Source organism: Heterodontus francisci, chromosome 6 (genome assembly GCF_036365525.1).
Source record: "Heterodontus francisci isolate sHetFra1 chromosome 6, sHetFra1.hap1, whole genome shotgun sequence".
Classification (NCBI taxonomy): Eukaryota; Metazoa; Chordata; class Chondrichthyes; order Heterodontiformes; family Heterodontidae; genus Heterodontus; species Heterodontus francisci.
In genome coordinates this window covers 83,811,957-83,826,996 of record NC_090376.1, presented here as the reverse complement: position 1 = coordinate 83,826,996, position 15,040 = coordinate 83,811,957, and the positions used below count along the sequence as shown (strand labels likewise).

At 42.6% G+C, this 15,040-nt stretch overlaps 1 protein-coding gene across 1 annotated transcript in view; it reads right to left on the bottom strand.

Moving 5' to 3' along the window:
- LOC137371416 (beta-1,4-galactosyltransferase 3-like) overlaps positions 1-15,040 on the bottom strand; it is a 44,092-nt gene that overhangs the window by 16,681 nt on the left and 12,371 nt on the right. The window lies entirely within an intron of this gene.

The window sequence follows — 15,040 nt, the reverse complement described above, 5'->3', positions numbered from 1 at the left end:
GCTATTCATTAGCTAATAGTACAAGGACTGGAAAGGTGAGGAAGAATTTTTTTTTTAAAAAGGTGGAACGGATATGCAGAGTATTTCTTAAATGCTAAGAGATTAGAAAGTATAGATGTACAAAGGGACCTGGTGTCCTTGTCAATAAGTCACTGAAAGCTAAAATGCAGGTGCAGTAAGCAATTAGGAAGGCTAATGGTATGTTAGCCTTTATTGCAAAGGATTTGAGTACAGGAGTAGTGAAGTCTTGCTTCAATTGTATAGAACCTTGGTTAGACTGCACCTGGAGCACTGTGTGCAGTTTTGGTCCCGTTACCTTAGGAAGGATATTATTGCCATAGAGGGAATGCAACGAAGGTTCACCAGACTTGTTCTCGGGATGGCGAGACTGTCCTATGAATTGATATAATTGATATAATAATGAATAGGATTGGGGAAACTGGGCCTGTATTCTCTAGAGTTTCGAAGAATGAGAGGTGATCTAACTGAAATCTACAAAATACTGAAAGGGATAGACAGGGTAGATGCAGCTAAGATGTTTCCCCTGGTTGGGGAGTCTAGAACCAGGGGAAACAATTTCAAAATAAGGGGGAAGGCACTTGGACAGAGATGAGGAGAAATTTACTCAGAGGGTTGTGAACCTTTGGAATTCTCTACCCCTGAGGGCTGTGGAAGCTCATTCATTGAGTATGTTTAAAGCAGAGATTGACAGATTTCTAAATACAAATGACATAAGGGGATATGAAGATAGTGTGGGAAAAAGGCACTGAAGTGGATTATCAGCCATGATCATACTGAATGGCGGGGCAGGCTCGATGGGCTGAATGGCCTACTCCTTTTCCTATAAGTGGTAATGACCTGGAACCCGCTGCCTACGAGGTGAGTGGAAGCACAGATGAAGACTGATTTCAAAAGGAAATTGGATGGGCACTTACGGGAAATAAACCTACACAGCTATGGGGATACAGCCGGGGAACGGGACTGATTGGATTGCTCTAGGAGAGCTGGCATAGACGCGATGGGCCATTATGACAGACTTTATGCGGAGACCAATTTCTTACCATGGCTACTTTTTAAAATAAGTTTGAAAACAGTAGCTGGAACAAATGTGAATTCAAAATAATTTAGCTACTAATTTTAACTTCTCATTGTTAATTACAAACTAGAAAAGCAACTGGTATATTAGCGTGTGTGCTCGGTCAAAAAAATGAAACGTTAAACCTATTGATTTTGTGGTTAAACCCAATTAAATCAGAATTCTCCCCTTGAATAATGAATTCCAAGAGTACAATTAAACCAGAGAAAGCCAAGAAACATTAGAACTACACTGATACATACAGTAGTTATCCCTGTTTGGCACAGAATGTTATCTGCTTTGTAATGTTGAGCAGTCCCAATGCTAAACATGAGGTAAAAAATGCATTCAGTTGTCTGTCGAAGTTGAAAGCAATTGTGGGGGTTGGGAATGAGAGAGGTGCTGAATTTGCAGCCACTTATTTTTAAAGTTGTAACTGTTTGCAAAACCTATCAAAGTATATTTGTTCTTCCACAGTTATTTGTTTATAAAATCAAATCTAATTAAAAAACCTTCATTTTTGAAACAGATTTCACCAGGTTGTGGACCTATTATCAAGGAGAAAGATATCAGAAGGTCTCGCATCTGATGGATTGCAATACTGAACCACACATGTGCCAAACAATGCTATGAATAAAATTCTGCTCAAACAGTAAAAACTCAATTATTCTACTCATTTGTATTAGTGCAATCATGTAACTAGCTGCTTAAAAATTATTACATGGCTTAAACTTTGTTCCCTGTGCGTAAAATTTAAAGTTAACATAGGTGCATTTTAAAAAAATCAATTATCCAATCTCAGAATCAAACACTCCCAGATCACCTATACCACATGCACCTCCTTTCACTCTGCTCAATTGTAGAACAGCTATATCGCTGGAATGGATGTTTCTATTTCCCACATTTGTCTTGCAGTTCAACTGCTAATTTTGTTAATTAATCCAGTATTAAAAAGACAATTGTGTATACTGCTGTGAACTGGATCAGAACTACTCAAAGCCATTGCACAGTGGGACCTTAAAACCTGCAGACAGATTTTATTCTATAACTATTCAATGCAAAGTGTTAAGTGATGCAGTTTGGGATGTTTTGAGGGGGATGCAAAAACAGAAGGACCTGGGGGTTCACTTTCACAAATCTTTGAAGGTGGTAGGGCAAGTTGATAAGGTGGTTAAGAAAGTGTACAGAATATTTGGTCTTCTAAGTAAGGATAAATACAAAAAGGGAATCATGCTAAATCTTTAACAAATCACTGGTTAGGCCTCAACTGAAGTATTCTGCACAATTATAGGCACCACACTTTTGGGAAGATGTCAAGGCATTGGAGAGGGTACAGAGTTGGTTTACCAGGATGATATCAGGGGATGGAGAACTTCAGTCATGTGGAGAGATTACAGAAGCTGGGATTGCTCTTTTCTGAAGACCATTTTCAAAGGGAGACCCAATAGTAGGTATTTAAATTGAAGGATTTTGATAGTGGCTCCCGAGTTACTGTTTCATCTGGTAGCAGATCGGTCACCAGACACTACAGATTTAAAATAATTGAAAAAAGATCGAAGGGGGAAATGAGGAGAAATCTTTCCAAAAGTCTGGGAAGATCTGGAACGTGCTACCTCAAAGACTGGTGAAATCAGATTCCACAGGAATTTTCAAACAGCAACTGGACATGCACTAGAAGACGATTAACTTATGAAAAAGCTGGAGCGAGACTAAACTGGACAACTCTTAAGAGTCACAGGCACGATAGGCCAAAAGACCACCTCCTATGCTGTAAGATTCTATGAATCCTGGGCTGGCTATGAACCAATGCCTCAGAACAAAAAGGACAATGTGGTCTCTTGTTAACAAGTCTTCCTCTAATATTAATTTGATCTCTTCTATACTTCCATGAACTTGAGCTTCTCCCATTTATGCTAAAAACCAGGGAAGATTTTGCCCTGGTCTGGGTGATAAACTGGTCTTTCCAGTCAAGAATCTCAGGACGATGAAGATAGATTTAGTTTGGCCACAAACAAATTTGTGATTTTTAGTATGTTCCCATCACTGAAGGTCTTAACAGCACTTTAGGGTGATTACTACCAAATGTTATCAATGTACCCCAAGGATTGAGACATTTTAGGAATGACGTGGGTAGGAATGGACAATTCCTGCCATTCAATTAGATCATGGCTGATCTACATCATCCCTATTTACCTGTCCTTACTTAGGCCCAGGGTACGAGGGTTATGGAACTAACAAAAATATTAGTTTTTAAATTTTCAAAGGACCTAGCCTCAACAGCATTTTGGGGGAAAGGGTTTCAGTTTCCCACTATTCTTTGCATGAAGACTTGCTTCTGGATATCACCCATGAATGGCTTAACTCTAACCTGAAGAGTATGCATCCTTGGAATTAGAATAACACAGCAAAGGCAGCTGCTATTCAGTCCATCATGCCTCTCAGTCCTCACCTTCAAATTTCTGGAACAGATGAACAAATCTGTCCTTGCTGGATCAATAAAATGGTGATTCCTTTAGACTCCCCTCCCAAGGGGCGTAACATGTTAGTGTGTGTTTGGGGGGGGGGGGGGGGGGGGGGTGGTGAGCAGGGGAAGAGAGGGGGAGAGACAAAGTACACGCATAAGGCACAATAACAGAATCTATTATTAGCCAACCCAAAAGTTGGGCTGGCATTTTACTTGGCCCTCCGAACAAGCAATCTAATTAGTCAAATTTCCTTGCTTTTTCTTCATAGCCCTGCAGATTTTTTCCTCCTTCAAGTAGGTATCCAATTCTCCTTTGGAAGTTACTGCTGAATCTGCTTTCACCTCCCTTTCAGGCAGTGCATTCCAGATCACAATTTGTTGCATATAAAACGTTCTCTCCTCTCACCTCTGCTTCTATTGCCAATTACCTTAAATCTGATCCCTCTGTTTACTCGACCTTCTGCCACTGGCAACAGTTCCTACTTATTCTATCACAACCCTTCTATTACATCAGCCCTTAACCTTCTCTTTTCCTTATTCTGGACTAAAGGCCTGCTACCCAACGACGTGTGTTGGGTTCGGGCCGGGTCGGGTCGCTCCTCCGGGTCTGGCTTTCGGGCTCGGGTCGGACACACACAGGACGTCTTGCAGTTTGCCCTGCTGGAGTGGAGTGTGTAAAAGTTAAAAAAAAAACTTACCTGAGCTTGAGTCCGGGACGTCAAGGAGGGAGACACAGAGTCTGAGCAGTGAGCATCTCAATGACATAATCACGCTCACGCTGCAGCTTCCTTAATCCATCCATCCAAAAGTGGTACAGTGAGTGAATGCACTATGGAATTAAGGTACATAACCATTCCGGTGGTTGGGTCGGGCCCAGGAAAAAGTGGAGGGACTCGGGTTCAGGTCCTGTCAGGTTTTTATTTGCTGACCTGAGCAGACCTTTATTCTGGACACCCCAACAGAAGAAATAATTTCTCTCTCTAGCCAATTAACTCTAATCATTTTAAACACCTCAGTTAGATCACCCCATATTCTTCTAAACTCAGGAATAGAAGCCTTATCTAAGCAATCAGCCCTTTTAAATGAGCCCTTTTAGTCCTGGTATCATTCTGGTGGGCTATTTAGCCCCTCTAACCTGTTCTGCCATTTAAGATCATTGCTGATCTGCAACCCAACTCCATTACCTGCCTTTGCCTTGTATCTTTTGATACCTTTGGCTAACAAAAAAAAACAATTTTATCTAGCATCAATTGCTATTTGCAGGAGAATTCCAAGCTTCCACCATCCTTTGTGAAGTGTTTCCTAATTTCACTCCTGAAAGGTCTAGCTCTAACTTTTAGTCTATGCCCCCTCATCCTAGACTCCCCAACTAGAATAGTCTCTTCCAATCTACCTTATCTATTCCCCTTAATAGCTTGAAAACTTCGATCTAATCACCCCTTAACCTTGTAAATTTCAGGGAATACAAACCCAGTTTCTCTAATCCCTCCTTGTAATTTCATCCAGGTCTCATTCTGGTTAACCTATGCGGCACTCCCTCCGAGGTCAATATACCCTTCCTTAAGGTGTGGTCTAACCAGGGTTTTGTATAGCGGAAGCATGACTTCGACCCCCTTGTATTCTAGTCCTCTAGATATAAAGGCCAGCATTCCAATAGACTTTTTGATTATTTTGTGTACCTTTTCCATGACATTTTAGTGATCTATGTACCACACCCCTTCCACACCCCCAAAACCCCTTTGGACCTCCACTATTTCTAGCTTTACAACCATTTAGAAACTATCCTTATCTAGGGTCCAAAGTGGATGACCTCATATCTGCCGACACTGAAATCCATCCGCCACAGTTCTGTCCACTTAATCTATCAATATCCCTTTATAATGCCTATCTTTGTGATATCAACAAATATGGAGGTGTGACTTTCTATCCCATCCAAGTCACAAATGAATAAAGTGAATTGTTAAGGCCCAACACAGATCCCTGTAGGACACCACTAGCCACATCCTGCCAGTTAGAGTACCCGCCCATTACCTCTACTCTGACTCCTGCCACTCAACCAATATTCAAACCAGGTCAATAATTTGCTTTGAAATTAGCTTCAATTTTAGCTAATGTTCAGGGACTTACTGGAAGTCCATATGAATAACATCCATAGACATTCCACTGTCCACTACTTTAGTCACCTCTTCAAAAAACGCAGTCAGATTCATCAAGCGTGACCTACCCTTTTACAAATCCGTTTTAGCTCTCGGATCAGTGAGGTTCAGAATACATCTATCAGCTCAAGCCTAGGCAAGCATAAGGCACTGTGAGCCATCAATAGCAGAACAATATTCAACCACAATAAGTAACCTCATGGCCTGGCATATCCAAGAACATTAATTAAAAAAACAAAATAATTAATTTAATAGCTAATTAAAATGCATTAAGGATGGCAGGGAGGTGACGTGTTGCAGCTGCTGTATTTGTGAGTTGGTGGTCTGCAGTACGTATTATAGGCTCAAGGAGCTTTGGCTCAGAGTCAGTGAGCTGGAGGCCGAGCTACAGACATTGCAATGCATCTGGGAGGAGAAAAGTTACCTGGACACTTTGTTCCAGAAGGAAGTCACACCCCAGATGAGAGGGTCGTCTGATTTGGTCAGGGATAGGAGAGTGAGACTGCGGGTGAGGCAGTTAAGGGGATCAAGAAGGCAGAAGTGGAGGAGCCTCAGCCCTTGTAATGGTCCAACAGGTCAGAGTTTCTGGCAGCCTGTATGGATGAGAGCGAGGACTGCAGAATTGAGGACGGGGAGTGGGGGGCAGCAAACAGAAAGGTAGTGGTCGTAGGAGTATAGTCAGAGGGAAAGAGACAGTTCTCTGTGGCGAACAGCAAGAATCCAGAAGGCTGTGTTGCCTGCCCAGTGCCAGGGTTCAGGACATCTGCTCCAGGCTGAAGAGGAACATGCAGTGGGAGGGGGAGAATCCAGTTATCATGGTCCATGTGGGTACCAATGACATAGATAGGTCTAGGAAAGAAGTTCTGCATAGGGAGTATGAACAGATAGGTGCTAAATTATAAAGCAGAACCTCAAAAGGTAATAATCTCTGAATTATTACCTGAGCCACGAGCAAATTGCAGTAGTGTAAATAAAATTAGAGTGTTAAAAGTGTGGCTCAAAGATTGGTGTGGGAGAAATAGGTTTCAATCCATGGGGGCACTGACACCAGTACTGGGGAAAGTGGGAGCCGTACCGTTGGAATGGTCTTCACCTGAACCATGCTGGGACCAGTGTTCTGGCGAGTTGTATAGCTAGGGTGATAAAGAGGGCTTTAAACTAAATAGCGAGGGGTCAAGTGAGAGAAGATATGATAAATTAGAGAGAGAGGACAAGGCAAGAGAGAAAGGTAGCAATAAGGAAACTAATAATTAGATCCTGGCAGGAAAAGACAGACTGTACAAAATTAAGAGCGTGCAAGCAGCTAAGGCTAGATGTTGAGTAAATAGTAAAAAGAGAACTAAAGGTTCTGTGTTTGAATGAGCGTAGCATTCGTAACACAAATGAATTGATAGCTCAAATAGAAATAAATATGTATGACCTGATAGCCATTACAGAGACATGGCTGCAAGATGACAAAGGCTGGGACCTGAATATTCAAGGATATATATGACATTTCGGAAAGACAGGAAACTAGGAAAAGGTAAAAGGGGTAACTCTGTTAATTAAGGATGACATTAGTCCAATAGAGAGGTGATCTTAGTTCTAAAAATCAAGATGTAGAATCAGTTTGGGTAGAGATAAGAAATCGTAAAGGTAGGAAATCATTTGTGAGAGTAGTTTATAGGCACCCTAACAGTAACCACACTGTAGGACTAGGTATACAGGAAGAAATAATAGGGGCTTGTGAGAAAGGTATGGTGATAATCATGGGTGATTTTAATCTACAGATAGATTGGATGAAATAGATTGGCAATGGCAGCCTGGAAGATAAGTTCGTGGAGTGTTTTCCAGACGGTTTCTTAGAACGTGCTGCTCTAGAGCCAGAGAGCAGGCTACGCGAGATCTGGTAATGTGTAATGAGACAGGATTAATTAATTACCTCATAGTAAAGGCGCCCCTAGGTAGCAGCGACCACAACATGACCGAATGTCGCATTCAGTTTGAGGGCGAGAAGAGTGGATCTAAGACTAGTGTTTTAAACTTAAATAAGGGTAATTATGAGGGTTTGAAGACAGAGCTGGCGAAAGTAAACAGAGAAATTAGGTGAAGGTCGGTAGAGATGCAGTGGCAGACATTTAAGGAGATATTTCATAACACTCAGCAAAGATACATTCCAGGGAGAAAGGAAGAATCTAGTGGAAGGATGGACCATCGGTGGCTAACGGAGGAAGTTAATGATAGTATCAAATTGAAAGAAAAAGCATATAATTCAGCAAAGAGCTGTGGCAGGTCAGAAAATTGGACAGAACATAAACAGCAAAGAATGAGTAAAAGAATATTAAGGAGACAGAAATTAAGAGTGTGTGGGAAAGCTATCTGGAAATATAAAAATGGATAGTATGAGTTTCTACAAGTATTTAAAAAGGAAAAGAGTAAGTAATGAGTGAGTTGGTCCTCTAGTATGTGTCGACAGTTAATAATGGAAAGTAAGGAAATGGTGCAAGATTTAAACAGAATTTCTGCATCTGTCTTCACTGTGGAGGATACAAATAACATCCAATACTTAATTGTGAATCAAGAGTTGAAAGGGAGGGAGGAACTTAAAACAATTACCATCACCAGGAACAAAGAACAGTACAGCACAGGAACAGGCCATTCAGCCCTCCAAGCCTGTGCCGATCTTAATGCCTGCCAAAACTAAAACCTTCTGCACTTCCGGGGACCGTATCCCTCTATTCCCATCCTATTCACGTGTTTGTCAAGATGCCTCTTAAACGTCGCTATCGTATCTGCTTCCACCACCTCCCCTGGCATCAAGTTCCAGGCACTCACCACCCTCTGTGTAAAGAACTTGCCTCGCACATCCCCTCTAAACGTTGCCCCTCTCATCTTAAACCATTGTCCCCGAGTAACTGACTCTTCCACCCTGGGAAAAAGCTTCTGACTATCCACTCTGTCCATGCCGCTCATAACTTTGTAAACCTCTATCATGTCGCCCCTCCACCTCCGTCGTTCCAGTGAAAACAATCCGAGTTCATCCAATTTCTCCTCATAGCCAATGCCCTCCAGACCAGGCAACATCCTGGTAAACCTCTTCTGTACCCTCTCCAAAGCCTCCACGTCCTTCTGGTAGTGTGGCGACCAGAATTGAACGCAATATTCTAAGTGTGGCCTAACTAACGTTCTGTATAGCTGCAGCATGACTTGCCAATTTTTATACTCTATGCCCCGACCAATGAAGACAAGCATGCCGTATGCCTTCTTGACTACCTTATCCACCTGCGTTGCCACTTTTAGTGACCTGTGGACCTGTACGCCCAGATCTCTCTGCCTGTCAATACTCCTAAGGGTTCTGCCATTTACTGTATACTTCCCACCAGCATTAGATCTTCCAAAATGCATTACCTCACATTTGTCCGGATTAAACTCCATCTGCCATTTCTCCGCCCAAGTCTCCAACCGATCTATATCCTGCTGTCTTCTTCTCTTTGGCCTCCTTATCTCGAGAGACAATGGATAAGCGCCTGGAGGTGGTCAGTGGTTTGTGAAGCTGCGCCTGGAGTGGCTACAAAGGCCAATTCTAGAGTGACAGGCTCTTCCACAGGTGCGGCAGAGAAATTTGTTTGTCGGGGCTGTTTGTTAGACAGCTGGCTCTCCCCTTGCGCCTCTGTCTTTTTTCTTGCCAACTACTAAGTCTCTTCGACTCATACACTTTAGCCCTGTCTTTATGGCTGCCCGCCAGCTCTGGCGAACGCTGGCAACTAACTCCCACGACTTGTGATCAATGTCACAGGATTTCATGTCGCGTTTGCAGACGTCTTTAAAGCGGAGACATGGACGGCCGATGGGTCTGATACCAGTGGCGAGCTCGCTGTACAATGTCTCTTTGGGGATCCTGCCATCTTCCATGCGGCTCACATGGCCAAGCCATCTCAAGCGCCGCTGACTCAGTAGTGTGTATAAGCTGGGGATGTTGGCCACCTCGAGGACTTCTGTGTTGGAGATACGGTCCTGCCACCTGAGCCTCTGACAATCCTCATCGCTATCTGCAACTTCACCAACCTTTGTGTCGTCTGCAACCTTACTAATCAGACCAGCTACATTTACCTCCAAATCATTTATCTAGACTACAAAGAGCAAAGGTCCCAGCACTGATCCCTGTGGACCACTAGTCACATCCCTCCATTCAGAAAAGCACCCTTCCACTGCTACCCTCTATCTTCTATGACTGAGCCAGTTCTGTATCCAACTTGCCAGCTCACCTCTGATCCCGTGTGACTTCACCTTTTGTACCAGTCATGAGGGACCTTGTCAAAGGCTTTACTGAAGTCTATATAGATAACATCCACTGCCCTTCCTTCATCAATCATCTTTGTCACTTCCTCAAAAAACGCAATCAAATTCGCGAGACACGACCTCCCCTTCACAAAACCATGCTGCCTCTCGCTAATAAGTTCATTTGTTTCCAAATGGGAGTAAATCCTGTCCCGAAGAATCCTCTCTAATAATTTCCCTACCACTGACGTAAGGCTCACCGGCCTATAATTTCCTGGATTATCCTTGCTACCCTTCTTAAACAAAGGAACATTGGCTATTCTCCAGTCCTCTGGGACCTCACCTGCAGCCAATGAGGATGCAAAGATTTCTGTCAAGGCCCCAGCAATTTCTTCCCTTGCCTCCCTTAGTATTCTGGGGTAGATCCCATCAGGCCCTGGGGACTTATCTACCTTAATGCTTTGCAAGACACCCAACACCTCCTCCTTTTTGATAATGAGATGACTGAGACTATCTACACTCCATTCCCTTGGCTCATCATCCACCAAGTCCTTCTCTTTGGTGAATACTGATGCAAAGTACTCATTTAGTACCTCGCCCATTTCCTCTGGCTCCACACATAGATTCCCTTCTCTGTCCTTGAGTGGGCCAACCCTTTCCCTGGTTACCCTCTTGCTCTTTATATATGTATAAAAAGCCTTGGGATTATCCTTAATCCTGTTTGCCAATGGCTTTTCATGACCCCTTTTAGCCCTCCTGACTCCTTGCTTAAGTTCCTTTCTACTGTCTTTATATTCCTCAAGGGATTCATCTGTTCCTAGCCTTCCAGCCCTTACGAATGCTTCCTTTTCCTTTTTGACTCGGCTCACAATATCCCGCGTTATCCAAGGTTCCCGAAACTTGCCAAACTTATCCTTCTTCCTCACAGGAACATGCTGGTCCTGGATTCTAATCAACTGACATTTGAAAGACTCCCACGTCAGATGTTGATCTCCCTCAAACAGCCGCCCCCAATCTAAATTCTTCAGTTCCTGCCTAATATTGTTATAATTAGCCTTCCCCCAATTTAGCACCTTCACCCGAGGACTACTCTTATCCTTATCCACAAGTACCTTAAAACTCATGGAATTATGGTCACTGTTCCCAAAATGCTCCCCTACTGAAACTTCGACCACCTGGCCGGGCTCATTCCCCAATACCAGGTCCAGTACGGCCCCATCCCTAGTTGGACTATCTACATATTGTTTCAAGAAGCCCTCCTGGATGCTCCTTACAAATTCTGCCCCATCTAAGCGAGTCCCAGTCAATATTGGGGAAGTTAAAATCACCCACCACTACAACCCTGTTACCTTTACATCTTTCCAAAATCTGTCTACATATCTGGTCCTCTACCTCCCACTGGCTGTTGGGAGGCCTGTAGAAAACCCCCAACATCGTGACTGCATCCTTTCTGTTCCTTAGCTCCACCCATACTGCCTCACTGCACGACCCCTCCGAGGTGTCCTCCCGCAGTACAGCTGTGATATTCTCCTTAACCAGTAATGCAACTCCCCCACCCCTTTTACATCCCCCTCTATCCCGCCTGAAGCTTCTAAATCCTGGAACAGTTAGCTGCCAATCCTGTCCTTCCCTCAACCAAGTCTCTGTAATAGCAACATCATAGTTCCAAGTACTAATCCAAGCTCTAAGTTCATCTGCCTTACTTGTTATACTTCTCGCATTGAAACAAATGCACTTCAGACCACCAGTCCCCCTGTGCTCTGCAACATCTCCCTGCCTGCTCTCCCTTAGTCTTACCGGCCTTATTTACTAGTTCCCCTTCATTTATTTCACTTGCTGTCCTACTGCTCTGGTTCCCACCCCCCTGCCACACTAGTTTAAACCCTCCCAAGTGACATAGCAAACCTTGCAGCCAGGATATTTGTGCCCCTCCAGTTTAGATGCAACCCGTCCTTCTTGTACAGGCCCACTCTGTCCATGAAGAGATCCCAATGGTCCAGATATCTGAAACCCTCCCTTCTACACCAGCTGTTCATCTACGTGTTTAGCTGCACTATCTTCTTATTTCTAGCCTCACCTTTACTACATGCTTGTCTAATCTCATAAAAACAAAGTGCTGGAAATACTCAGCAGGTCAGGCAGCATCTGTGGAAACAGTAGCAGAGTTAACATTTCAGGTCTGCAACCTTTCATCAGAACTGAAAGGTTAGAAAAGAATAAGGTTTTAAGCAAGAGAAGGGGGGTTGCATTTGGTGGGAAAAGAGAACAAAAAAGGGAAGGTGCGCCAATCTCAGTATTTCTACAAGTAGCACTGCACGGCTAAAACCGGGGGCGTGAGGGGGGGAAAAAAGAGGGGAGGGGGTCTCTAATCTCTGCAATGACTACCATGTCATACCCTCCAAGTTCAATGTGTCTGCAATTCATTTTGTTTCTTGTACTCCATACATTTGTACAAAGAACGCTTATTATGGCCACACACCCTAACCTGTCCTTCTGCTCTAATGTTTTACCCACACGCAAGTAATTAAACTGGAGAGAGAAACTGGAAACATCTTTTAGTTTTCCCTTTACCCCCAATGCATTAGCTTATCCAGCTGAGCCCTCCTCCCACTTACTAATTTAAAGTCCTTGCGTCTGCCCTATTTATCCTTTCCGCCAGGACCTTGGCCCGAGACCAGTTCACATGGAGCCCATCCCAATGTTCCAGTTCTTTGAAATAGGACCCCTCTTTTCCATACCACTCCTTCAAGTACGTGCTCACCTCCTTAATCTGTTTATCCCTGTGCCAATTTGCACATGGCCTGGGTAATAATCTAGAAATTATAACTCTGGGTTCCATCCTTCAATTTAGCTCCTACTTCCTGGTACTCTCCCAACAGGTCAGCTTGCCTACTTTTTCCCATGTTGTTGGTTCCAACAAGGACCACAATGACTGGATCCTCTCCAATATCCTTTCAAGCTGGCTTGAGATGCCCCAAACCCTAGCACCAGGTAAGCAACAAACCATGTGGAACACTCTATGCTGTTTACAAAGGATGTTAACTGTCCCCCTAATTACTGAATCCCCTATAACTGCAGTCATCATTCTTACCCTCACAGGTAGCAAATACATTGCACCTGTTGGATAGGATCAGTTTCTGTGGTTCCTCATTCTCCTCTTGCCTGGGTTCCCCTTACTGTCTACACTATAGGTCACACCAACCCCATTCTGAACCTGTATCTCTCTGACGTGTGCCCAAAATCTGGAGCAAACTTTCCAGGTATTGCTCCTCCTCCCCTTATGTGTCGCAGTGTCTCCAACTCACAGACCAGTTTAATGATTCTGATCGGGAGAGGTTAGAAATAGAGATATCTACTGCAGATATGTTCACTTGGGACAATCGCGCTGCCACTAACTCCCACATACTTTTTTAGGTCGATGATCTTTCATCTGTTTGTCTCCCACCACAGATACTGACAAACCTGAATACTTCCAGCATTTTCTGTTTTTATTTCAAATTTCCAGTATCTGCAGTGTTTTGCTTTTCATTTTTCTCCAGACTGGATGTGGATAGTATTTGCTTCAGTTCCTTCCTTTAACGTTTCTTCATGCTAAAATTTACTTTGGATTCCTATTGTCATATGCCATTCAAATGGCGAAAAGAAAAGGCACGAGCAAGCCAACTAGAATCTGTACAAGAATCTTGCTTCTTTATATTTAAAAAAAAAAACAGGAGGTCTGGATACTTATACTGGACATCACGTGCCATGTTTCAATTTGGTTAAAATTAATCTTGCAATTCCATGTCCATACCAATTTAATATAATTAACAAAGCTACTAAAGTTTCAGACTTTATTGTAACTGACTTCCTGACTAACCCTAAACGAAAACTAATAGACTGACAAAAACAGGATTTATAGAGTGGCACCATTAACTGACCTTGTAACATGCAAAATACTTTTTAAAGTTGGGTTAAGATATGCAACTATCCTTCTAATGCAGACTAGCTTTCAGCTTCTGGGACACAGCTATAGAAAAATCAGGACTGGAAATTAAATTTTGCAGGGTTATAACATTTAGAAAAGATAGAAGGGGAAGGTGGTGAGGTGGAGCAGCTGTATTTATTAGGGATAACAATGGCAGTAGAGAAAAGGGACAGCAATGCAAAAATAGAACCTAGAGATAAAAGATAATAAAGGATCCAAGATAATAAAGAATCAAATCACACAAATAGGTGCAGTCTACAGACTACAGAAGGGAGATTGAGGAAGAAATATGCAGACAAATTAGGGCATTGAGTAAAAAAAAAAATCACAGGGACTTCAACTACTCTGATATCAATTAGACAGAAGAACGGGATAAGGAAATGGTGTTCCTACAATGTGTTCAGGACTCCTTTCTAACCCAATATGTAAAAAGTTGAACAAAGGGAAGATTCACCAAAAGATCTGGTAAGGGAATGAACCAGAACTGATGAGAAGTAAATGTAGGGAAACATCTAGGCAATAGTGAGAATATAATACATTATCATAGAGGAGGACACGAGTATGACTAAAACCAGGTCCATAGATTGGATAAAAGCTGATCGAGGGGCTGAAAATAGAACTTAGGAAAATAAAATGGCAAATAATATAGAACAATGGGAAGTATTTAAAACAGTGTTCAAAATACAGGAAAATATATTCCACAAAAGGGAAGGAACAAACTAAATACTAGAGACTCCATGGATGAATAAAGACAGAATGGAACAATTGAGGATTAGGAAAGAGGCATACATTAAGTACATGGACAGCAGATAATGCATGATGAGAGAATATGAAGAGATTAGGAGAAAAGCCGAAAAATTAAGGCAAAAAGGAACTATAAAATTAAATCAAGGAACATAAAACAATATAGTAAAATATTTTACAGGCCTATCAATTAAAAAAGGCTGGGATGGGAATAGGACTATTAAGGGATAGACAGGTAATGATTGAAAGATGGCAGAAATATTAAATAATTATCTTGGTTCAGTATTTACCAGGATGGTAGAACAGGTAGGCATGACTTTGAATGAGTAATGTGAAATAAGTACTGAGATAACTGCATTTAAAATAAAAGGATGTAT